Here is a 25,144-nt window from a genome sequence, read left to right on the forward strand (position 1 = left end):
GTGGAACACTGCCATCATAATTCGGGCCTGGTGGTCACAGCCATTGAACTTAGGGAATGACAGCGGAATTATGCTCAAAGCTAAAGTGTGACTTGGCGAACATCGCTCCGGTCAACATACTTAAAATAATTGACCGACATAGGTCAAAATTTACTTAAAGAACTAGTCTAAACTATGGGAGGTTGACGGGAAAATGGTTAAATTATGATGTGATTTGGCGAGCAACGCTCCAAGGACACTTTTAAACGTCAAACTGATCCGGCTAGTCTGAACCAAAACTTCGTATCCAGTACATTGTGGCAAGGTGACGTTACCCTCTTGTGATACTTATATCGATATGACTGCCATTAATTATGTTAATAAAAAGTTGTGTATGACTAGGTGATGGCATCACTGCTATCATATACGCATAGTATTGACCACAATCGGTCATATTGAAGGATTATGTGGTAGTACCTATATTCTGTAATGGGGTAGTGACTTGGTGATCGTCATTACGGTTACTATACGTACATGCTATTGACTGACGAAGTTATTATCCACTAATTAAATCAAGTGTTGAAACCGTTCTTAAGTCTAGAACGTGCATACCGAATATCGGTTGACCATCTGTGTGCATGTTCAACGTGTTCATTACGCCAAATATTAACCATTTACCCTGCTACCCTATGTAATACTGAAATATTTATTAGGTAACTGAATATTTCTATATAACTAATAGACACCTTCATAGATGGGTCCATAGATTTTTTACGGTGTCAAACTAATATACCTAGCTATTCAATCTACGGGATTACAGACTTATGTTGGCAAGGGTAAAGCATAGCCAGCATTAACATTACGGTGGATGAAATAATGGTTGTAAACCTTCAAAAAAGCTTCTATTTCACAGCTGCAGTTGGTCGTTAAAAAGGTTGTTTTTGTCATGTAGTAAATGTTTCAAAATTTGCATTTCCTCTAAAACGTTTAACCTTGTACCTTGTACTTCACTATGCAAGAGCTGAGTATTGTGGAGGAGGGAGGGGGGAGCCCATTGCACTAAATGTTCAGCAATGTCGAACCACATGTGCAGTCTCCAGTTTTAGTCGGTATATGTTCCTTGTACTTTGGTAATAAGGCTCTTCCTGTTTGGCCAATATAAAACTTCGGACATTCGTCACACGTGATCTTGTATACTCCGGATAATGACAATTTATCTTTTGGCTTTTTTAAAATATAAATCAGATTCTTCTGAAGATTATTATTAGTGAAATAAACGGTCTTATATCCCTGGTTTTTCAAAAGACGCCCGATTTTATACGCAACTTTGCCTATAAAAGGAATAGGTATTATGGCAGACGGAGTAACATCTGGCGCGGTGCCTAACGTAGAAGCTGTCATCGTTCTGTTATTGTTTACTTTCTTGTTATAGAACCGTCTCACAATATCCGTTATTTCGGGCTATTGTTCCAAGAGTTACCAGTTCATGTTCCAAGGCTTCCGCGGATAAAGGAACCGACATCGCTCTATGTAAACTAGAATGAAAAAAATGCCATTTTAAGCGCTAGCGGGTGCGCCGAATCAGCAGGTATAATCTATTATTTAATAGATTTATATTTATTTAATGGAATCTTGTGGACGACTGTATCAAACGCCTTAGAAAGATCCAAAAATACGCCTGTGACACACTCATCTTTATCAAGAGCATACAGCACAACTTTGGTGAATTCTACTATGACTGACTCGGTATTTTTGCCACTTCGGAAACCAGACTGTGATTTGCTTAAAAATTGTATTATGCAGGTAATTCATTAATCTGTCTTTCATAATTGCTTCTATTGTTTTTGAGAATGCCGACAGCAGGGAAATGGGCCGGCAATTTTCTATGTCTGCATTACCTTTCTCAAGCAAACGGACAACTCTTGCCCTTTTTAACTGCTCTGGATATGTCCCTGGTATGAAGGATTCATTTATTATATTTGTTAAGGGGCCTTGTATAATCCCTATGCATTGTTTCAGTACACACATTGGTACTTCATCTAAGCTTATTGACTTTTTATTTTTATTTTTTTGAATTGTTTTACTGACTTCATTCTCTGTGGTTGGAAGTAATATCATTGTATTTAGTGCAACATTATTTACAGGTGTTATATTTGTTTGGGGGAATTTTTGCTGTAATTTCTTTGCAATACTTTAAAAATGCTCGTTTACATAGTTTGCTTAATGCTGTGAGTCATTTATTGCTTTATCCTCCTCCTCCCTTATCAGTATGTTATTCTACGTTTGTTTGCCCCTCCCCATTTCCTTATTTGACTGCTTTGCTTTTATTCTCTGCATTATGTATTATTTTGTCATTAAATGACTTTCTTGCAGCAATCAGCACCTTCCTACAGATCTTTATTATATATGATGGAAATTTAAGAATTCTGGATCATTGTGAATCTTTTTCATGGAACTGAGATGTTTAACTGTTTCGTAGGACTTCTTAATACCTGCCGTTATCCAACTGTTTTTGTGAGATGTTGATACAGACATGCATACTTTTGGAAATGTCTTTTCAAAGTTCAATTTAAACAATGTGGAGAATTTAGAGAATTTCATATTCACATTGGTTTTCTTATACACTTCACCCCAGCTTCGTTTTTCTAGTTCTTTTGAAAAATCTTTTATTTTGATTTCTGATAGATGTCGTTTGTAGGCTCGTAGTTTAGGGAATAATTCGATGCCTGACTTTACTGTTGTTATTTCACAGAGATGGTCTGATAGTCCGAGATCTTTTACAGCTACATCACATTTTTCCCTGTCCGTATTTGTGGCCACATGGTCAATCACTGATGAAGTCATTGTGGTAAGCCTTGTTGCACTATTGACCAATAGGGACATGCCAAAACTTTGAAGGATGTTCATGAAGGTGCTGCTGGATACATTTATGATGTTAGTGTTGATGTTAATGTCCCCACACAGAATTTTGTTGACATTTGTACTTGAGACTTTATCTAGAACTTCTGTTAACTTATTGGAAAAAATGTCCACACTACCACTGGAAGATCTATACACACACAAAATGATTAATTTCTTGGTGATATCAGGCCCTGTTAGTTCAATAGCTGATATTTCAAAGCGTTTGTCTTCACTTACAGTACTGAGGTCATGTCTTGATTTGAACTGTGTTCCTTTTCTGATATAAATGCATGATCCTCCATTCCTTGAAATAGTTCTGCAATAAGAGTTTGCCTTTTCATACAAAGATAATGTTGGATTTCTGTGTCTCTACACCACTGCTCAGTAACACAAACTACTGTGCAATTCAAAGATTGGAACTCAACTTCTAATAGTTGTATTTAATTTTTTAGCCGGCCGGAATGGCTGTGCGGTTCTGGGCGCTACAGTCTAGAACCGCGTGACCGCTACGATCGCAGGTTCGAATACTGCCTTCGGCATGGATGTGTGTGTTGTCCTTAGGTTACTTAGGTTTAAGTAGTTCTAAGTTCTAGGGGACTTATGACCTCAGCAGTTGAGTCTCATAGTGCTCAGAGTCATTTTTTTTATTTTTTTATTGATTGCATGTTTTGATGGAGGATTGTTAAGTCTGTGAAATGCCCCATGTTACCATTTCCAATGGTTTGTTTGTCTTTGTGACATCTGGTATTGCGATACTTGAGGTGTTAAAATCTGTCTTGTGAGTGATTGGTTCAGTATTTATTACAGAGCTAGAGATACTCTTTAGGCAGGGGAAACTGTTTTTTGGATTTTTCCTAAAAAAGACCTACTTTTCCTACCTATGAAAACAGGTATTCGACCATGTGTGGCCCGAGATCCACCCCCTATACTTGCATGAATCAGCTGTACCAATCTTCCCTTCCCAGTCCTGTTTAGGTGTAGGCTATGCCTAGTGAAACCCCATCTGTTGATAGTCCCGACGGGCACCAGAGAAACATGAGCAAAGTTGGCTGTCCTCAGAGCCATCCCTAACACCACATTATTGATTCGCCTCACAGCTCCATCAAGGTGTGGTCAATCATGACGCCGCAACAGCTCAACAAAAGTGTACGTTGGTGCCAAAAGTCAGGGAAGCTATCTTGTCCAGGCCACCAGCTATGTCATATGCTCCATCCCTGTCCAAAGTGTTTGCCGCCCCGCCCACTATCACTACATGGTCCTCTTTCGTAAAGTCCTTACATAAAGACGCTAGGTCCTCTATCACATGACTTCGCCCTGTATTTAGCTTGAAGATACTGGTGGCCTGGTACGTTGCCCCTAAACTTTCCTGTAACTGAGGGCCTACACCTCGACCAAGGCTACTACCTAGCACGGCATTTAAATGAGCTGATGAAGTATTCTAATCATTCGTTCCTGTGATAAACGTTTTTTCATACGTAGAGATAACGATTTTAATAATCGTCAGTTCAATATGTCCAAGAGTTAAATACTTTGTTATTGAGTCTCAAAAGTATTTGAATATGATTGTTGTGCATCACTTGACCCCTGAAACCTCAGTTGATCAATTATGTGTAGAATAAAAAAGGGAATAACTGTTTTGTCTTTCTGGAATAGACCCCAAACATTCACTTTTATTAATTTATGTATTCTAGTTACGTGACAGCAGCATTTCTAATGATTTTTGTTACGATCCGCACCTGATATTAGTTGTCTTACAGGGCCAGGTTCATATTTATAATGTCTGTTTGACACCCTGGGCTTGAGAAGACAGTTCGGATGTTTTGTCCATTTGCACGCTAAGTGGTAAGCTAAGTTTGCACACTTAAGTCCCATAGTGCTTAGAGCCATTTGAACCATTTTTTCGAGAAAATCCCCATTTCATGGCTACCTCGGAGATGCTGTGTCCCACCGCTCGTGCGTCGACTATAACACCACACTCACACTCACTTAAATCTTCGTAACCTGCCATTGTAGCAGCATTAACCGATCCAACAACAGCGCCAGATACTTGTTGTCTTATGTAGACGATTCCGACCGCAGCGCCGTATTGTACCTGTTTTCATCTTTCTGTATTGGAATACGCATGTCCATACCAGTTTCTTTGGCGCTTCGGCGAATAAGGATAGTGATAGTTTAACAGAGAATGAGAAGCTGTGAAACTCAATGATTTATGGACTGAATCGATAAATAAGTCGTTATCCTTCACAGGCGGAAGTGGATAGTTAAGTTTTATCTTTGAGGAAGTTTATCTCTGCTGATCACGTGTAAACTCGACCACGCTCACTTTACACAGTATTTATGCCGCTCTCCGATGTCCGACTGGTGAGTCGGCAAGGCTCAGCGTCACAAGGAGCACCTCCAAGTAGGAGTGTTTTAAAATGCAATGATCATTTTAAGTTGATCGTCGGTAAAGCAGATGCCAGACTGAGATTCATTGGAAGAATCCTAAGGAAAAGCAATCCGAAAACAAAGGAAGTAGGTGGCAGTACACTTGTTCGCCCACTGCTTGAATATTGCTAACCAGTGTGGGATCCGTACCAGATAGGTTCGATAGAAGAGATAGAGAAGATCCAACGCGCTTCGTTGCAGGATCATTTAGTAATCGCGAAAGCGTTACGGAGATGATAGATAAACTCCAGTGGAAGACTTTGCAGGAGAGATGCTCAGTAGCTCGTACGGGCTTTTGTTGAAGTTTCGAAAACATGCCTTCACCGAGGAGTCAAGCAGTATATTCCTCCCTCCTACGTATATCTCGCGAAGAGAGCATGAGGATAAATCAGAGAGGTTATAGCCCACACTGAGGCATACCGACAATCTTTCTTTCCACGAACAATATGAGACTGGAACAAGAGGGAGAACCGATAGAGGTGCTCAAAGTACCCTCCGCCACACACCGTCAGGTGGCTTGTGGAGTATGGATGTTGATTTAGATGGAGATGGAGACCAGCGCAGCTCTGGACGAAACGTAAGGAACCGGAAAGTTTCTTCAGACGCAGCCATATAACCCGGAAGACTGACCCAGCAATCATTTCAGTGTATGTACTACATCCATGGCCGCGCAAAGAGATCTACATCTACGTGATTACTCTGCAATTCACAATAAAGTACCTGGCAGAGGGTTCAATGAACCACCTTCAAGCTGTCTCTCTACCGTTCCACTCTCGAATGGCGCGCGAGGAAAACGAGCACTTAAATTTTTCTGCGCGAGCCCTGATTTCTCTTATTTTATCGTGATGATCATTTCTCCCTATGTAGGTGGGTGCCAACAGAGTGTTTTCGCAAATAGGAGGAGAAAACTGGTGATTGAAATTTTATGAGAAGATCCCATCGCATCGATAAACGCCTTTGCTTTAATGATTGCCACTCTGTTGTGTACATAGTTCCACGTAGTCAGTGCGTAAACAAATTTCCCACTGGAGCGCGCCCCACTAAGCACAACAGCGCAGGCACAGCGCTCGTCCGTTTCCGCACTACGAGATGGCGCTGTCTTAGAGACGGACCAAATTCTGCTTCCGCCGATCCGCGTATTAATATGTAACGCAGTCAATGAGCTTGCTGCTAACGTAGAACCTTTTCTCCTCTCGGATCACACTCGCGCAGTGATACCTGAACGCGCGAGGTGTTATAACGAGTGTACAGACCTCCGATTAGTCGGTCAAGATTATCATATTCCTGTACATAGCCATGAAGAGAAATGTATAGACACTTTGTCAAGTATCAGAGATATGTGAGAATAAGAGTAACGTACCAAGACCAAAGGAACTTCAGAGTGTCAATTGTAAATAGCATCCAGAATCAAGTTAAGTAAGGTCTATGATTTTTATTATTTTAATAAATGGATTTATTGTTGAAATACTGCAGAAGTGCAATCAATCACTCATGGACTCATGCACTCATGCAACTACTTCTAGAACATTGCTCAATTATGAAGGACCTGTACCAGATAGTACTAACAGCGAATATTGAACAAATACAGAGAAGGACAGCACAAATGGTCTCAGTTTTGGTTGACCCATGGGAGAGTGTCACCGAGATGTTGAAAGAGCTGAACTGGCAAACTCTTGAAGATAGATGTAAACTACCCCGAGAAAGTCTACTAACACAGTTTCAAAAACCTGCTTTAAGGGGACATTGTATGTCCTATGCAACCAATGTCAAATTATTGAATTTTGTGACCCATTATCTTGGAAACTTACTTATTTTCCGTAATTATTGAATTATTGAATTCACGTTTCTAGACACATTGAACTAGAATTATTACTAAAATTGTATTGTGGGGCATGTTTTCTTTTTATTTTTCTATCTTTTTTTTTCAAATACTCAATTTTTTTGACAGAATTTTGTAAATAAATGAACATAAAAACAAAACAAAAACTCTTGATATTTTAATTATTCTAGTTCCATATGTGTTGGCATGCTGCGAAAATTTCGTCCCTACCATCAGTACTTTTTTAGAAAATGTATCATTTATTGCAAAAAATGTAGTTCAGGGATATTGAGGTTTAAAGCTCTTTTTATTACAAATTCTTATACAGACTTACATTTCTGCATCTTTTATGCACTAGAATGGCCCTGGTCCATAGTCTGTGTCTTCTTCAGTGTCACAACAGCCCAGTGCTTGCCTCCTCATTTTCTTTCTCGTTTCTTTTGTCATTTGCTGAGCAGTTTACTCTGCTTTACGTACACGAAGCTCATCCAGTTCCCGCAGTCCTTTAGCTGTGTTTTGTCCAAATCTTACCCCTAACTTCCACAGAACCTTAAGTCTTTCATAGTTCCCACCATTAAAAGTTATTGCAACCTCAAACACTGCTAACTTTAGAGTCATAAGGCCAACAATACACTGCTGCTTATGAAGTAATCTGTTCTTCTGGTTCACTGTACAACCTTGGCAGTACTTGCACCTGTTACAGCAGCAGTGTACTGCAAAGCGTTGTTACTGATTGGAAAAAATTGGCCAGGTCGAGAGTAGGACTCGCGCACTGAGGGTTCCGTACGGTCTTACTTATGTAGCGGGTGATCAAAAAGTCTGTATAAATTTGAAAACTTAATAAACCACGGAATAATGTAGATAGAGAGGTAAAAATTGACACACATGCTTGGAATGACATGGGGTTTTATTAGAACCGAAAAAAAACAAAGTTCACAAAATGTCCGACAGATGGCGCTGGACAGCAAAACGTCAGTGATTGCGCATGAGAATCTAGTGTAAAAGGAGCTATAATGAGAGAGAGAATCAGACGCGCCAGCAGTCGCAGCATGTTGACGTTACCGGAAAAGGCGCTTTTAGTGAAGCTGTATTATCAGAAAGGGGAATGTGCTAGTTCAACGTTACGATTCTATCGCCATAGTAAGGGGATTCGAACGGGTAAAGGTCCGTTGACAAATGCAGCTGTGGGGAGAATGATTTCGAAGTTCGAAGCCACGGGTTGTTTAGACGATAGACCCCGTAGTGGCCGAACGAGCACAAGGCGTAATGCTGCTGAGACAGTTCAGGAAGAAATGGAGATTGTAGCGGGTTCGTCTATGCACGGGGAAGTCAGCGCTCGTGCAGAAGCACTTCGCACCGGCATTCCATACACTACTGTTTGGTTGGCACTGAGGCGTAGCCTCCGATGCTATCCGTACAAAATCCATCGGCATCATGAACTGTTACCTGGCGATTTATTGAAGTGGAGGGCATTTGCGGTGTGGGCGTTTAAAACCTAACTAGTTAAACCTAACTAACCTAAGGACATCACACAACACCCAGTCTTCACGAGGCAGAGAAAATCCCTGACCCCACGGGAATCGAAGCCGGGAACCCGGGCGTGGGAAGCGAGAACGCTACCGCACGACCACGAGCTGCGGACAGTTGTCGTTTGAAAACTTGTCCTGCTATTATTTTTGCCTTTCCTTCCGGTTTGTACCTGATCATTATTGTTGTAATGAATCAGCTCCTGCTCGTAAATACAGCCGGAATAATTGTACTAAGACACAGGTTACCGTTAAACAAAAGAGGGACCTTGGGGTTAGATTTATATGTTAACTGGTTCAATTCATTGATTGTAGCTCCGTTTCTGTCGTTAGTTATAATCTCAACAGCCTGTAGTACTAAGCGGTGCATTACTTTGTTTGAAAGACCGTGTCATTATTGGTGAATTTTAGCTGGATCTTGCGGTTCGGCTGAGTGATTTCTCTTGTAATAAGTGTTCACAAATGTTTTAAGACGTTCCTTCAGAGCGCTCTTAATAACTGACAATCAGTTTAACTTTGAAAATATTAAGAGACAACTGTGACCAGGGACGTAGCCGAAATAAGATTGTCAAAAGGGACGGGTTGGGATCAAGTCGCACCTCGGTTGCCCATTGAAATTAAGAAGTAAGCCTTATCATTGTCATATTGTTTCCTAATCTGTTTAACCTTTAAGCACAAGTGCACATTTTACCCCCGAACCTTTCGACATACAGCTTTCAAATTAAAAGTTACGTCATCTGTTTTGAGCAATTGAATCACTCTTATCATCAACGGTGCTTATATAGTTTCCATTTGTTGGAGAAGGGCATTTAATAAGACAAACTGTGTCCAGCGCGGTAGTAAGCACCGCTGCTTCACCCGATAAGGAGCGGGCTACTGGTCCGGCCGTCTACATACTGTTTGCTGTTTTGATTTCTTTTGCAAAAGCTTATTCATCGTAAGGTTTACGTCAAAAGAATTTTGCAAATTTGTTCATTTTGTAAAAAAATATTTATCGTTATATACTGTTATATAAACAAGATGTGTGCAAAGAAAGTTATATTGGTGGGTCCTCCCTCCCACGTTTTCGTTAATTCCAGTACCAAGTAGCAAACACAGATTAACAATTTTCTGTTTTCTTTTTTTCGTTTCGCTTGTACTGTGAAACCTCGCTTCTTGCCAAATTTCGTCATTCTAGGCCAAAGGGAAGTACACTATAGATTTTAATGAGTGAGTGTGCGAGTATCAAAATATGTGGCATAAGTGGCCGTATCTTTTGATTTCATTGACCTAAATCCTAATTTTTTATACCACCGAAGGACTTTAGAACTCAGTATGTGACATAAATATGAAACTGATACGTCTAATCTTTTCTGGGAAAAGCAGGGTTTAACTGACAGACGGACAGACAGACAATTTAATAACAAAGGAAAAAAATCGTTTAATATAATTACAAACTCACAGTTTTTCGATTTTTTCCTTTACTTTTACAGTGAAGCCTTACTTCTTGCCAAATTTCGTTATTCTAGACAAACAGGAAGTACCCTATACCTTTTGATGAATGAGTCTTCGAGTAGGAAAATATGTAGCCTAAATGGCCATAACTCTTGGCTGCATTTACTTGGAAGCTTACATTTATTACACCGCCAAGGGACCATTGGCCTTAGCATGTGAAATAAATTTCAGCTTGGTAAGTCTACCCGTTCCTGAAAAAAAAGTATTTTCAAGAGTCGGACAGACAGATAAACAGAAAGAGAAACAGATTGAGGGACAGCAAAGTGCCCCTGTAAGGGTTCTGCTGCTACCTACGGAACCCTAAAATTGAGCGCGAGTCATTCCCATTTATAAGAAGGGCCGTCGGAAACACGGACAAAACTATAGGCCTATATCGTTCACTTTTATGTATGTGGACTGAAGCAGCGAATGAGAATTTGTACCAAGACCGGTATCTGAACTAGGTCTCTTGGTTACTAGCCAGATGAGTTAGCCACTATGCCGCCTTGGCACAGCGATTCGCACAACTGCACCGATTTCCCTGGCACGCCTTCCTCCTCATTCCAAATTCTCACTGCCACCTCCGTGTAGTTTTTTAAAATTCCCCCATTACATTCGAAGAGAATAGCAAGAGATCCAGATTAGATTCCCAGCCTTGTCACAATTGTTCACTAGCTGCTTCAGCCTGTACACATAAAATCATATCTGTATGAGACCAGTTAAGTCTCTGAGATTGTCTCTTTTCATTTCTATATCGTTGACGGTCAGTATGCTATGCAATTTTGGAACGTATTACTGGAGATCCAAAATGTCCTGTGTAGGAATCAACATGGTTTCCACAAAAAACGATCGCATGAAACCCAGCTTACCCCGGATCGTTCATTGGGCCCAGACGGCGGCAGATACTGGCGGCCTGGTTGATGCCGTATTTACCGACCTACAGAAGGCGTTCGATATAGTTCGTTGCTGCCAAATAATGATAAAAAACGAGCATAGGGAATATCAGATGAGCTGTGTGACTAGAATGAAGAGTTCGTAGCAAACTGATCGCAGCATTTCGTTGTTAACGGAGAGAAATATTCAGACGTAAAAGTAGCTTCGGGTGTACCTCAGGGGAGTGTTACAGGTCTATTAATCCTAGGGTTTGTACTGTTTCTTCTGGGTGGACTTGCGTTTAAAAGAAATTAAACTAAATATCACGATAAATTTTATAAATAATCGACAAGTACGCCAAAGAAGAAGAGATAGAACTACAAGGACGTGTTATTCCATGGACTCTTGCGCATGAACCATCTTTCCTTTGTCATTCGCTTATCTTATCTGCTTGGATTCGGACCTAAGTGGATGTTCTTGGGTAAAGCCCATCTTGCTGTACCAGCTGATAATGAAAGTTGTACTTAAAACCCGAAAAATATAATGGTTATTTTGTCAAAAGAATTTGTGTATGTCGTCAATCTGTTGTGAGTCTGATACCTAGACTGTCTTAAGTAGATATGGGCCTTAATAAAGAATTTTCATTTTTAGGCGCCATCTTAGAAAAATCTTTAACATTTTTCTTTTAGCTCATCTACGAGACTGCCGTCGGTTAGGACAATTAACTTTATTTCAGATCCCACGAGGCCGGAGGCAGCTACTAATAATTTAACAATATTTACAGATTTTCTTTATATCACTAGATAACATCCCAGGCAGAAAAGGTCTGGTCACAGAATTCCAGTTCCATTATAGGATTTCATTTGTAGATGCTACTCTTGTTATCTTATATTGGGAAATCGCGACGAAAAAACGACATCAAATTACGCACAACAGTAGTGTCCATCGAACAGACTTGGCAAATATTCTCTGGTGCAACAAGCACACGACTTCTCGCGAACCTGCAATAATATCCATAGTGTTGGGAAATAAGAAAAGGACAATTAATTATCGACGATTACGTAACTACCCTGAGAACTGAGCTAGTTACTAAGTGCTTATACACGTCGGGATAAATTAAACAACATATTACACTGTTAATAATATTACTACATTAGTTATTTCTCTTTCATAGTGAGCCATTGCATTAAAGTGTGTTTCTTTTTGTAGAAGTCACGGCTCATATTTATTTTATCACATTACACTATGTTGTTGTGGTCTTCAGTCCTGAGACTGGTTTGATGCAGCTCTCCATGCTACTCTATCCAGTGCAAGCTTCTTCATCTCCCAGTACTTACTGCATCCTACATCCTTCTGAATCTGCTTAGTGTATGCATCTCTTGGTCTCCCTCTGCAAATTTTACTCTCCACGCCGCCCTCCAATGCTAAATTTGTGATCCCTTCTTGCCTCAGAACATGTCGTACCAACCGATCCCTTCTTCTAGTCAAGTTGTGCCACAAACTCCTCTTCTCCCCAATTATATTCAATACCTCCTCATTAGTTATGTGATCTACCCACCTAATATTCAGCATTCTTCTATAGCACCACATTTGGAAAGCTTCTATTCTCTTCTTGTCCAAACTATTTATCGTCGGCCGGCCGGAATGGCCGTGCGGTTCTGGGCGCTACAGTCTGGAACCGAGCGACCGCTACGGTCGCAGGTTCGAATCCTGCCTCGGGCATGGATGTGTGTGATGTCCTTAGGTTAGTTAGGTTTAATTAGTTGTAAGTTCTAGGCGACTGATGACCTCAGAAGTTAAGTCGCATAGTGCTCATGGCCATATTTATCGTCCATGTTTCACTTCCGTACATGGCTACACTCCATACAAATACTTTCAGAAACGACTTCCTGACACTTAAATCTATACTCGATGTTAACAAATTTTTCTTCTTCAGAAACCTTGCCATTGCCAGTCTACATTTTATATCTTCTCTACTTCGACCATCATCAGTTATTTTGCTCCCCAAATAGCAAAACTCCTTTACTACTTTAAGTGTCTCATTTCCTAATCTAATTCCCTCAGCATTACCCGACTTAATTCGACTACTATGTCCCACATTTACGCTAATAGTCACAAATAAATAAAATTTTTATTTTATTACACTACACGTTACACAGGGTGTCTCTCCTGAGATTCGTAAGACGCACTTTCTTCCGAGATTTGGCAGACATCAGCAGTGTCGTTTTTGCAGCGTGTAGTTGGAGTCATCCCAGACAAATACTGTTCATCACGTCGACAATGCGACGCCCCACATCGATGCGTCGGTTTGTTACTCGTTACAAACAATTTTTTTTAAGTGGAATTTTACGCAGCCATCCGATAGAGCGGCCCCAGGTTTGTCTAGTGTGTTAACAGGGACAGTAGGACACGTGACTAAGCGATAGTCCAGCAGCGGCGGCACCGCCCTGGTAGACGCTGACTGCTTCCGCCACACAGAAACGCCACTCAGTCGCTGCTGGAGTACCGGTTATTCTTCCTGCTTTCCTCTTCCTATTAATACACTACTGGACATTAAAATTGCTACACCAAGAAGAAATGCAGATGATAAACGGGTATTCATTGGACGAATATATTATACTAGAACTGACATGTGATTACATTTTCACGCGATGAGGGTGTATAGATCCTGAGAAAGCAGTACCCAGAACAACCACCTCTGGCCGTAAAAACGGCCTTGATACACCTGGGCATTGAGTCAAAAAGAGCTTGGATGGCGTGTACGGGTACAGCTGCCCATGCAGCTTCAACACGATACCACGGTTCATCAAGAGTGGTAACTGGCGTATTGTGGCGAGCCAGTTGCTCGGCCACCATTGACCAGACGTTTTAAGTTGGTGAGAGATCTGGAGAATGTGCTGGCCAGGGCAGCAGTCGAACATTTTCTGTATCCAGAAAGTCCCGTACAGGACCTGCGACATACGGTCGTGCATTATCCTGCTGAAATGTAGGGTTTCGCAGGGATCGAATGAAGGGTAGAGACACGGGTCGTAACACATCTGAAATGTAACGTCCACTGATCAAAGTGCCATCAATGCGAGCAAGAGGTGACCGAGACGTGTAACCAATGGCACCCCATACCATAACGCTGGGTGATACGCCAGTATGGCGATGACGAATACACGCTTCCAATGTGAGTTCACCGCGATGTCGCCAAACACGGATGCGACCATCATGATGCTGTAAACAGAACCTGGATTCATCCGAAAAAATGACGTTGTGCCATTCGTGCACCCAGGTTCGTCTTTGAGTACAACATCGCAGGCGCTCCTGTCTGTGATGCAGCGTCAAGGTAACCGCAGCCATGGTCTTCTTGCTGATAGTCCATGCTGCTGCAAACGTCGTCGATCTGTTCGTGCAGATGGTTGTTGTCTTGCAAACGCCCCCATCTGTTGACTCAGGGATCCGTTACAGCCATGCGGATAAGATGCCTGTCATCTCGGCTGCTAGTGATACGAGGCCGTTGGGATCCAGCACGGCGTTTCGTATTACCCTCCTGAACCCACCGATTCCATATTCTGCTAACAGTCATTGGATCTCGACCAACGCGAGCAGCAATGTCGCGATACGATAAACCGCAATCGCGATAGGCTACAATCCGACCTTTATCAAAGTCGGAAACTTGATGGTACGCATTTCTCTTCCTTACACGAGGCATCCCAACAACGTTTCACCAGTCAACGCCGGTCAAGTGCTGTTTGTGTATGAGAAATCGGTTGGAAGCTTTTCTCATGTCAGCACGTTGTAAGTGTCGTGACCGGCGCCAACCTTGTGTGAGTGCTCTGAAAAGCTAATCATTTGCATATCACAGCATCCTCTTCCTGTCGGTCGAATTTCGCGTCTGTAGCAGGTCAATTTCGTGGTGTAGCAATTTTAATGGCCAGTATTGTACTTATGGATAAAACGAATATCGCACAAGTGAAATCTGGGGCCGCTCTATGGGATGGATGCTGAAAATACCATTTCAGAATCATTTATTAGGTAATGTGAAACGAGTCGACGGTTTTCCGTCGACACTCGGTGTCATATGTTAGACGTAATCATCCGTATTTGTTTGGGTTGACTTCAGCTACACGTTGCAAATACAAAATTGGAAGTATCTATCGAAACACCAGAGAAAATACGCGTAACGGCCCGTAAGAGAGACACCCGGTATACAAATGACCTTGTGTATAACATCGGATGTTCTATGAGAATCTTCACGAATGATGCAATTGTATACGGAAAAGTCGTAAGGTAGAAAATTGAGCGCAATACGGGATGACTGGCAGAGAATCGTAGCTTGGAGCTGCTTTCGGCAGTTGACATAAGCAGATGTAGCGTGCTCAGTATAAACAAGGAGAAAGACCTATTGTTGTATGTTTACCCGATTGCAGAACAATCGCTGGAAGCAGTCACGTCCATAAAATATATGGGAGTATGTGTGCGAAACGACCACACAAAACTGTTCGCAGGTAAGGCACGCCTCAGATCCAGATTCATTGAAAGAACCCTCAGGAAGTGTGGTCCACTCCCAGAGGAGTCAACTTGTAATACTCTCGTTCTGTGTTTGAATATATCTCTTCAGATTGGGATCTATAGCAAATAGGCTGGATAGAATAAAAGTGATCGGAAGAAGAGTAGCGCGTTTTGTTACAGACTCATTCAGTAACACTGGATGCGCCACGGAGATGCTCAGCTAGCTAGAGTCTCAGACGTTGCAAGAGAGGTGAGGTGTTGTGGTTGGTTGGAGGGTTTGTGGGATGAAAGGGACCAGACTGTGAGGTGTTGTGCATCACAGTGTGGTTTACTCATAAAATACCGAGATTGTACGTTCCAAATGGCTCAAATGGCTCTGAGCACTATGGGACGTAACATCTGAGGTCATCAGTCCACTAGAACAAAGAACTACTTAAACCTAAATAACCTAGGACATCACACACATCCATGCCCGAGGCAGGATTCGAACCTGCGACCGTAGTGGTCGCGCGGTTCTAGACTGTAGCGCCTAGAACCGCTTGGCCACTCCAGCCGGCAGAAGTACGGACGTATGGAGGGTATCAAGTGAAACTGTCGACTGGATTGAGGACTTTTTGTAGGAATGACACGGCGTGTTTTCTTGGATGGAGAGTCATCGTCAGATGTAGAAGTAGCTTCGGGCGTGCCCCAGGAAAGTTCGTTGGGACGCTTGATGTTCATGTAGTATATAAATGACCATGTGGATAATATTAATAGTAACCTCGGACTGTTTGCAGATTACGCAGTTATCTATAATGAAATAGTATCTGGAAGAAGCTGCGTAAATGTTCAGTCAGATCTTGTAAGGTTTCAAAGTGGTGCAAAGATTGGCAACTTGCTTTAAATGTTCAGAAATGTAAAACTGTAACCTTCACAAAACGAAAAATCATAGTATCCTGTGACTATAATATGAATGAGTCACAGTTGGAATACCTGGGTGTCGCACTTTGTAGGGATACGAAATGGAATGCTCACATAGGCTCTGTTGTGGGTAAAGCAGGTGGTACACTTCGGTCTATTGGTAGATTACTGGGGAAGTGCAGTCAGCCTACAAAGGAAATTCCGTACAAATCTCTCGTGCAATCCATTCTAGAATGCTGCTCAAGTGTGTGAGACCCATACCAAATAGGGCTACATATGTGAGACACTGTGAGATAAATAAGAGTTATTTAATCTCTACTGCGAGGTATAGGTGTGGATGTGCACTGAGTAGCCGATGAAGAAGGTTGTCACGTAAATTATCTGGCCATAACCATCGTAACTGGTCATATGAAGATCTGACATGGTTAGGTAAACAAATATTGGAGATTTTTTTCTTTTGTTCTATGGACCATTTGCATGAGAAATCGTAATGATGTGAAACGAATCATTTCACATTCACATCGCAAATTAATTAGTAAATATTTATACAGGCTGAACATTTATAAGTTTTTCTTTTTTCTTTTTCTTTATTATTATTATATTTATTATTATTATTATTATTAAATATAAGGGCTTGAGTTAATAATTCCTACTCACCTCCGCCCATCCCCTTCTCCACCAAAATTTTACACATCACGATAATACAAATCCATCTACGGATCGAATGAGTTATCAAGAAGAGACTTTTTTAGTTTGTTTTCAAATTCTATTTTGCCATATGTCAGAGATTTTATTTCACTAGATAACTGATCAACAATTTTAGTTGTAGCATTGTACAACACTTTTTGTGCTAAGGAAAACCTTAATGTGGCGTAATTAATGTCGTTTTTCCTTCTGGTATTCTCATTAGGTACGTTATTGTTCCTTTATGCGTTTGAAACAGATTCGTATCAGATTGTTTTCGGAATGGTGCTGATAAACCCACTGTTGGGCGCCCTAAATCATCAAATAAACACGAGCAAGTTCCTTTTGAAGACAAGCATCTAATACGTACGAAAGTCGTTCCATAAGTAATGCAACACCTACTTGTCTCGGCCAGTTTCAGTTGAAAAAATGTGGAATTTGCTATGGAACATCGCGGAAGATTCTCGTGTCAGCCCCTATAATTTCATGAATTTACGACAGGTGGAGGCGCTATAGCCTTCAAAACGGCGTCTGTAACAAGAGGTGCGTTCCAGGCAGAGAGCTGTCACTCTCGTTTGACCTAATAACCAGAGCATCGCAGATGTTCGTAGGAGCTTGCAGAATGTCTACGAAGATCTGATAGTAAACAAAAGCACGGTGAGTCATTGGGTTAGTCGTCTGTCACCATCGCAGCAAAGTATTGCAAATCAGGTCGATATCCAACGTGCCGGCAGGCCGCACCAGCTGTTATCGTCTTGGTAACACACAGCTGCTCAGAACTACCCGGTCATTTTAAATGATACGAGGGTGAGTCAAATGAAAATCTTAACTATTATTTTAAATATTATTTATTGTGCAGAAGGGGTACAAAGCTGTATCACTTTTCAACATAATCTCCCCCACGCTCAATGCAAGTTCTCCAGCGCTTACAAAGTGCATAAATTACTTTAGAAAAAAATTATTTTGTCCACCGCGCGGCGTACCTCTTCATCAGGACGGAACTTCTTTCCTCCCTTTGCGTCTTTGAGTGGTCCAAACATATGGAAATCACTTGAGGCAAGGTCTGGTGAGTATGGTGGATGAGGAAGACACTCAAAATGCAGGTCTGTGATTGTTGCAACTGTTGTACGGGCAGTGTGGGGCCCTGCATTGTCATGCTGCAAAAGGACACCTGCTGACGGCAATCCACGTCGCTTTGTTTTGATTGCAGGCCGCAGATGATTTTTTAGGAGATCTGTGTATGATGCACTGGTGACGGTGGTCCCTCTAGGCATATATTGCTCCAAAATGACGCCTTTTTCGTCTCAAAAGAGAGTGATCATAACCTTCCCTGCTGATGATTCTGTTCGAAACTTCTTTGGCTTTGGTGATGAGGAATGACGCCATTCCTTGCTCGCTCTCGTCGTTTCCGGTTGGTGGAAGTGAACCCAGGTTTCGTCCCCAGTAACGATTCTTCCAAGGAAGCCATCACCTTTTCGTTCAAAGCGCCGAAGGAGTTCTTCACAAGCATCAACACGTCGTTCTCTCATTTCAGGAGTCAGCTGCCGAAGCACCCACCTTGCAGACACTTTGTGAAACTGGAGCACGCGGTTTTCCTTCACTATGGCTTCAACTGCTGCAATGTTCTGTGGAGTCACAACTCGTTGTTCCTGACCTGGACGAGGAGCATCTTCCACTGAAGTCACACCATTTGCGAACTTCCAACTCCATTCGTAGACTTGGTGCTGTGACAAACATGCATCACCGTACTGAACCTGTCCACCGCTCGTGGTCTCGCGGTAGCGTTCTCGCTTCCCGAGCACGGGGTCCCGGGTTCGATTCCCGGCGGGGTCAGGGATTTTCACCTGCCTCGAGATGACTGGGTGTTTGTGTTGTCCTCATCATTTCATCATCATCCAGGAAAGTGGCGAAATTGGACTGAGCAAAGATTGGGTAATTGTACGGGCGCTGATAACCACGCAGTTGAGCGCCCCACAAACCAAACATCATCATCCACCGTACTGAACCTTCATTCGTCAATGAATTTCAATAGGTTTCACACCTTCACTACGCAAAAATCGAATAACAGAATGCTTTTCTTCCCTTGTGCAAGTCGTAAGTGGGGCGGCCATCTTTATACCGATACTGCCACGGTATCTCCACTATGCTGCCACGTAAAGGCCATTCTGCAAGCTGTTTGTAGCACTCTTACCAACTTACAGGATAACGGCGCGAAATATCGATTCGTTATTACAAATTTAAGGTTTCCATTTGACGTACCATCGTATCTTGCGATCGTCACTGTTTCTTGCTGTCTTGCTGTCGTTTTTGCCATGTTGGAATATGCGGACTCTCTCATTCTAGGAGGTCGATAGATCACAATCAGTCACCTCGCTGCACAACTGGACGTCACTGTTGGAAGTGCTGACACATTCGTCCGCCAGTTTGGGTATTCAAAGGGGTGAGTTTATCGCTGCGCAACATAAACATTATGAGGAATGAGGGACCGTGAGTGCGCAATTGCTTGCACGTTACAAAGCTGATCGTCACAATTTTTAGTCGAACGAAGTCACAGGGGTTGAAAAATGGGTTGATCCCTTCGAATCTGAAACAAAACGGCAATCCATGCAGTGGCGCCACACCATCTATCCCCCGAAAAAATTTCAAAGTTGCATCCTCAGCCGCTAAAGTCATGGCTGCGGTCTTCTGGGACTGTAAAGTGGTTATTCTGCCTAGTTAACGTCCTCCCTCATTTTGCTACCCTCAGAAATTGAAGAAACGATTTCACCGTGTTCGTTGCCACAAAAAATGCGTACAAACTTCTCCTTCTCCATGACAACGCAAGCCCTCACACAAGCATATGCACGCGAGAGGAACTCACAAGTCTTCATTGCACTCTTCTCCCTCATCACCCTACAGCCCTGCTATCACACCTACCGAATTACATCTGTTAGGCCCAATGAAGGATGCACTCGGCGAGAAGCAATACTTGGATGATGGGGAGGCTACTGGTGCAGCAACAGGTTGGCTCCGACGTCGGCCGGTATAGAGTGGTACCACGCGAGCGTGCATACCTTCCCAGTAAGGTGTCGTAAGGCCGTCGCGTTGAACGGAGATTATGTTGATAAGTAGGGTTTCTTAGCCAAAAGACCGTGGAATAATATGGCGTATTGGAGTCCTGAATAAAACCAACCTGCTTTCAGAAAAAAACCGTGTGCCATTACTTACTGAATGCACCTCGTAAAATACTGAGGACAAAATGAAGAATTATGGTTCAGTGTACTATCATAGAATGACGGTAATGTCGAATACCTCTGTAATGAGTTCATTGCCGAACCAGCAGTAGACGCCCAGCTCGGTGACCATAACGCTCATGTAGGCAACGTACTTGAGAATGTCGCCGAGGCTTCCTCTTGCCTGAAATGAGAAACAGCGCCGTTATGTTGCCATGCCGAATGGATTTATGATCGTATGCTCCTCTCTGCGCTGTACATAAAATCATGAAAAGTAATGTACCCTGTAGAAAGCATGCAAGTGGAGTCCTCTGAATTAAGCATACAAACTTGAGTGATCCCTGTAGTAATCACGTCTGTAAATTCAGCTTCACGGCCGTCTTAAGTTCGCTGTACACCGCGATGCATTTGTTTAGCTCCTGGTTATGGGATTAAACAAGCAGTAAATGCTGAGCTTCCTGATCCTGTATCGTAGCAAAAGAACTTTCTGTAGTCTGCCAACGTTATTGTCAGCAAATGGAAGCGGCACGAGTTTCGAGGAGAGGAGGAGATTTTGGTCTGTGATGAAGATAACGTCCCAGTGTACCTAATAATCGTTAGAACCCTATAGGGACATAAACTGGGAAGTTGTTTCTGGCATGATAAGGGACAAAGTTTATATCAGTATATACCAGGAAATAGGGAATCCAAAGTCGGGCAGTTAGTACATAATATTGCGTTGGTTGCTACTGCAAAATTAGATGCAATGCAAAACTCACTCACTGCTACAGTGAGTGCCTCATTCGTCAATATTCCAGCATTTCTCCAAATAGCATCACCGGCTGCATTGACGTGATAGAGTGTGTCTATATCAGAAACTCGTTCAGTTTACGAAACTATCCAGATGAAACCAGCAGTAGAAAGGAAGAGAATTTAAGTCTTGGTCTATTAATAAAAAAATAGTTCCATAAAATTTCAGGCATGCAGCCGCATTAATTTAACTTCTGCTTCTGATAGTTCGGCTGTATTCAGTTGAGTCTTTCCATGCTACCTGCAGTTTTGAGTCGATGTTGTAAAGATATGTGCGGTGGACAACAAATATCGCAGTGAGCCGGTGACGGATAATGTATCAGACACGAGATCCGCCGCACATCTGGAGCCAGATTCTTGAGCACAATAAAAGGCGTATTCTACAGAGTGCAAATGTCCCGTTGTACGCGACCAGCTGTTTACATAGTTTGAGAAATCTATATTTTTCCATTTTTGATTTTGTGGCCCACTTCTCTTCCTTTCGCCACAGCCGTCGGTTTACGTAAGGGAGCCAGATGCACTCGCAACGTGAGGCAAGAAGGGGGCACATGCTACCTGCTACATGCTACCTGCGGGAACCTTTGTATTTATTGGAATATTCTCTCGCAGTACTAGGAACGGTAGAGTACAGTCCTACTAAACGGCACTTTTAGCACTGACACTACTTTTGTTGCATTATAATAGGATTTTTCCCATCATTCTGATTTTCCTTCTATTTCAGATTTTTAATTTTTAGTGATAAGTTAACATTATTGGTCTATTAATAAAAAAATTGTTCCATAAAATTGCAGGCATGCAGCTGCATTAATTTAACTTCTGCTTCTGATAGTTCGGCTGTATACCGTCCAGCCCTCTTCAGAGAGAGTCGTATGCGGCCCCAGATATATAAGGTGCCAGAAATGTTGATCGGTGGCAAAGGGGTACAACATTTCCTTGAAAGTAGAATTGTTGATGCACGGTCGATCCACACGGTGATATCGATAAATCACTGCAAGTTGCACGGTTACGACGTCTTTGTGAGTTTATTACAGAAAGCACCGGATTCCAAGATTCGTCTAATCTGAAGCCTCCGTCTCTATTTATTAAATTCGTCGCCAAGCGAATATCAATTGCTTCTTTCAATACTGAGTCCCACAACGATAAAGTCGAGGCTAAAATTTAGACGTTATTGTACACCATAGAGTGCCCAGTGTCAATACAGTGCTCTCCCACCGCCTATTTGTTAGGTTGTAAGAGCCGGGTGCACCTGCGGTGCTTTGTAGGTCTCTCATGAACTGTACGGGTCGTCTGTCCGAAGTATGAACGAGCACACTCACAGGGGATCTTGTAAAGCCCAGGCTTCTGACGCACCAATTCATCTTTAACGGAACGCAGGAGTTCAGATGGTTCAAATTGCTCAAAGCACTATGGGACTTAACATCTTAGGTCATCAGTCCCCTGGACTTAGAACTACTTACACCTGACTAACCTAAGGAGATCACACACATCCATGCCCGAGGCAGGATTCGAACCTGCGACCGCAGCAGCAGCAGCGCGGTTCCGGACTGAAGCGCCTAGAACCGCTCGACCACAACGGCCGGCAACACAGGGGTGCTGCTGCCTTTGGTGGAGGGCGAAAAATCACTTTCACTTGGTGTGTGTTGAGGATCCGTCCTATTTCTGACGATAAACTTCCCACGTATGGCAGGGATGCCATGGATTTAAAGCTTACCGTGTCTTCTTCTGCATTCCTTATGCCAACAGCTGGCGCCTTACGTGTCTGTTTTGGAGAATACTCAAGAAACTACGACTTTAATTATTTTTATTATTTAAACGCTGACCTACAGAATTTCCCTGACAGAGACAACTCGAAGTTAACCTGTTCATTTATTACCCACAATATACAAGCTCAACAAAATCTGCTACTATTCAGTGACAACATGACTTCCAATAATTTTACACAAACGAATGGCCCTGAATTGCAAGAAATCCTAACAATAATAAAAGTCCAAAAAATATGAAATTAAACTAATAAAAAACTACCTCCAGCTCTGTTAATTGCCTAAACTCATTTCAATCACGAACCCCATTTTTTTTTATAAGTCACTTACCTCACTGAAAATCTTCATAACAGGAACTACAGCAATTACAGCAAGCAGCAACTACAGCCACCTAAATAAAAATATTCTAACTACCATAGACACTAATTACTAGGAGGCATATGGTAAGCAGAAGAAAGATTTTGTTGAAGAGGAAACAATGTATATAGAAAATTTTACCTTATTCATGTGACATCCAGTTCCAAAAATTATATAGTTGTCAATAATTCCACAACGGAAACATGAGCAACAATCCCCTTCCTCATTTTACATTTTCTTGCGTCTCACTTTACAATGCATCTCTTGCCAAAACAGTCTCCACTAAGAAAAACATACCCATACACTTCTCAATCCACTCGCTAACTACTAGTCCATCCAACCACAGAATCTCTTAACGAGGGCACAGAGAGCTGTCAGCGATATTAACACAGTCTATAGCGCTGCCTACATACAAACAGGCTACTTACATCCGTTGGTTTCCAAAACTCTTCTCAGGCGTAGAAGTTCATCCTCCAGACTGCTCTCGTCAGCAACGACGTTTGCTCTGTGCACCAGAGTTATGAGAACGATGAGTTCTGAGAACACTCATCGTCTGTGAAGGATGGTGCCAGCTATTTGCACGTAAATATAAATCCGTATGGGGCGGTTTCAAATATACTGCATGACCCAAAATGTCAAAAATGGTTCAAATGGCTCTGAGCACTATGGGACTCAACTTCTGAGGTCATTAGTCCCCTAGAACTCAGAACTAGTTAAACTTAACTAACCTAAGGACATCACACACATCCATGCCCGAAGCAGGATTCGAACCTGCGACCGTAGTGGTCTCGCGGTTACAGACTGCAGCGCCTAGAACCGCACGGCCACTTCGGCCGGCAAAATGTCATCATCTTTGAGTCGTACCAAAGCATCCAAAAATGAAGGCATCCTTGATCTTTACCATGGGGCCACAATACAAACGCGGCGTCAGGATACCTTCAAAATACTGCGGGCTTCAAGTTTACAGATTCCAGCGCCTTTTCTTCGTAGAAGTTGGCCACCAAGGGCGAAATGGTGACACCACCAGTCTGTTCTGAATAAAAAGATATGTCAAGGTCAAGACATGTTCAAACAAAGCTGATATCTCTTTATCAAGGGTGTTGCCAATGAGAAATTATAATTCTGAAAGAGAAACCTTTGTGAACAATTATACTACACTGAAACTGACAAATAAATCGGAACTGTTCCATTTATGTAGTTTTAGTTTTCCAATGAAGTGCACAGTGTTACGTATGTGATGAACGCAGTTTCCTACAAGAGGCCTTAATAACGACGCTAAATGTTTGGTACAGCCATAAATTGGACAGCCAATGTTACTCACTATCGGACGCAGAAGAACATCTTTCTTATGGATCTCTGGAAGTCCATGCAGCTTCGGAGGAACTGCACCAATTGGAATCAACCTTTGCACAACTTCTGGTGGAAAAAAGATGGATGGCTTCCATTTTTGGATGTTTTGGTACGACGCAAAGATGATGGCACTTTGGGACATGCTGCTATGGGAAACCGACCCATATTTGTATTTATGTGCAAATAGCTGGCACGATCCTTCACAGACTTTGGTAGGTACAAAGACCAAACTACGTCACTGACGAGGGCAGTCTGGAGAAGAGTTTTGGAAGCCATCGGGTATTCTCCACGGCAGACACGTAAGGCGCTACGAATGAAACGGACTGTGGGCATAAGGAATGCAGAAGAAGATACAAAAACTTTAAATCCACGGCATCTCTGCGTGACGTCACAAACAGGACAGACCCTCAGCAAACATAAAGTGAAAATGATGTTTCGCCTACCACCAAAGACAGCAGCGGTCCTGGGTTTCGTTAAAGATGATTTGGAACTTCGGAAGTCTGGGGTTTACAAGATACCCTCTGGGTGTGGTCATTCATACATCGGACCAAAAAAAAAATGGCTCTGAGCACTATGGGACTTAACTTCTGAGGTCGT

This window comes from Schistocerca cancellata, chromosome 5 (genome assembly GCF_023864275.1).
Source record: "Schistocerca cancellata isolate TAMUIC-IGC-003103 chromosome 5, iqSchCanc2.1, whole genome shotgun sequence".
Taxonomy (NCBI): Eukaryota; Metazoa; Arthropoda; class Insecta; order Orthoptera; family Acrididae; genus Schistocerca; species Schistocerca cancellata.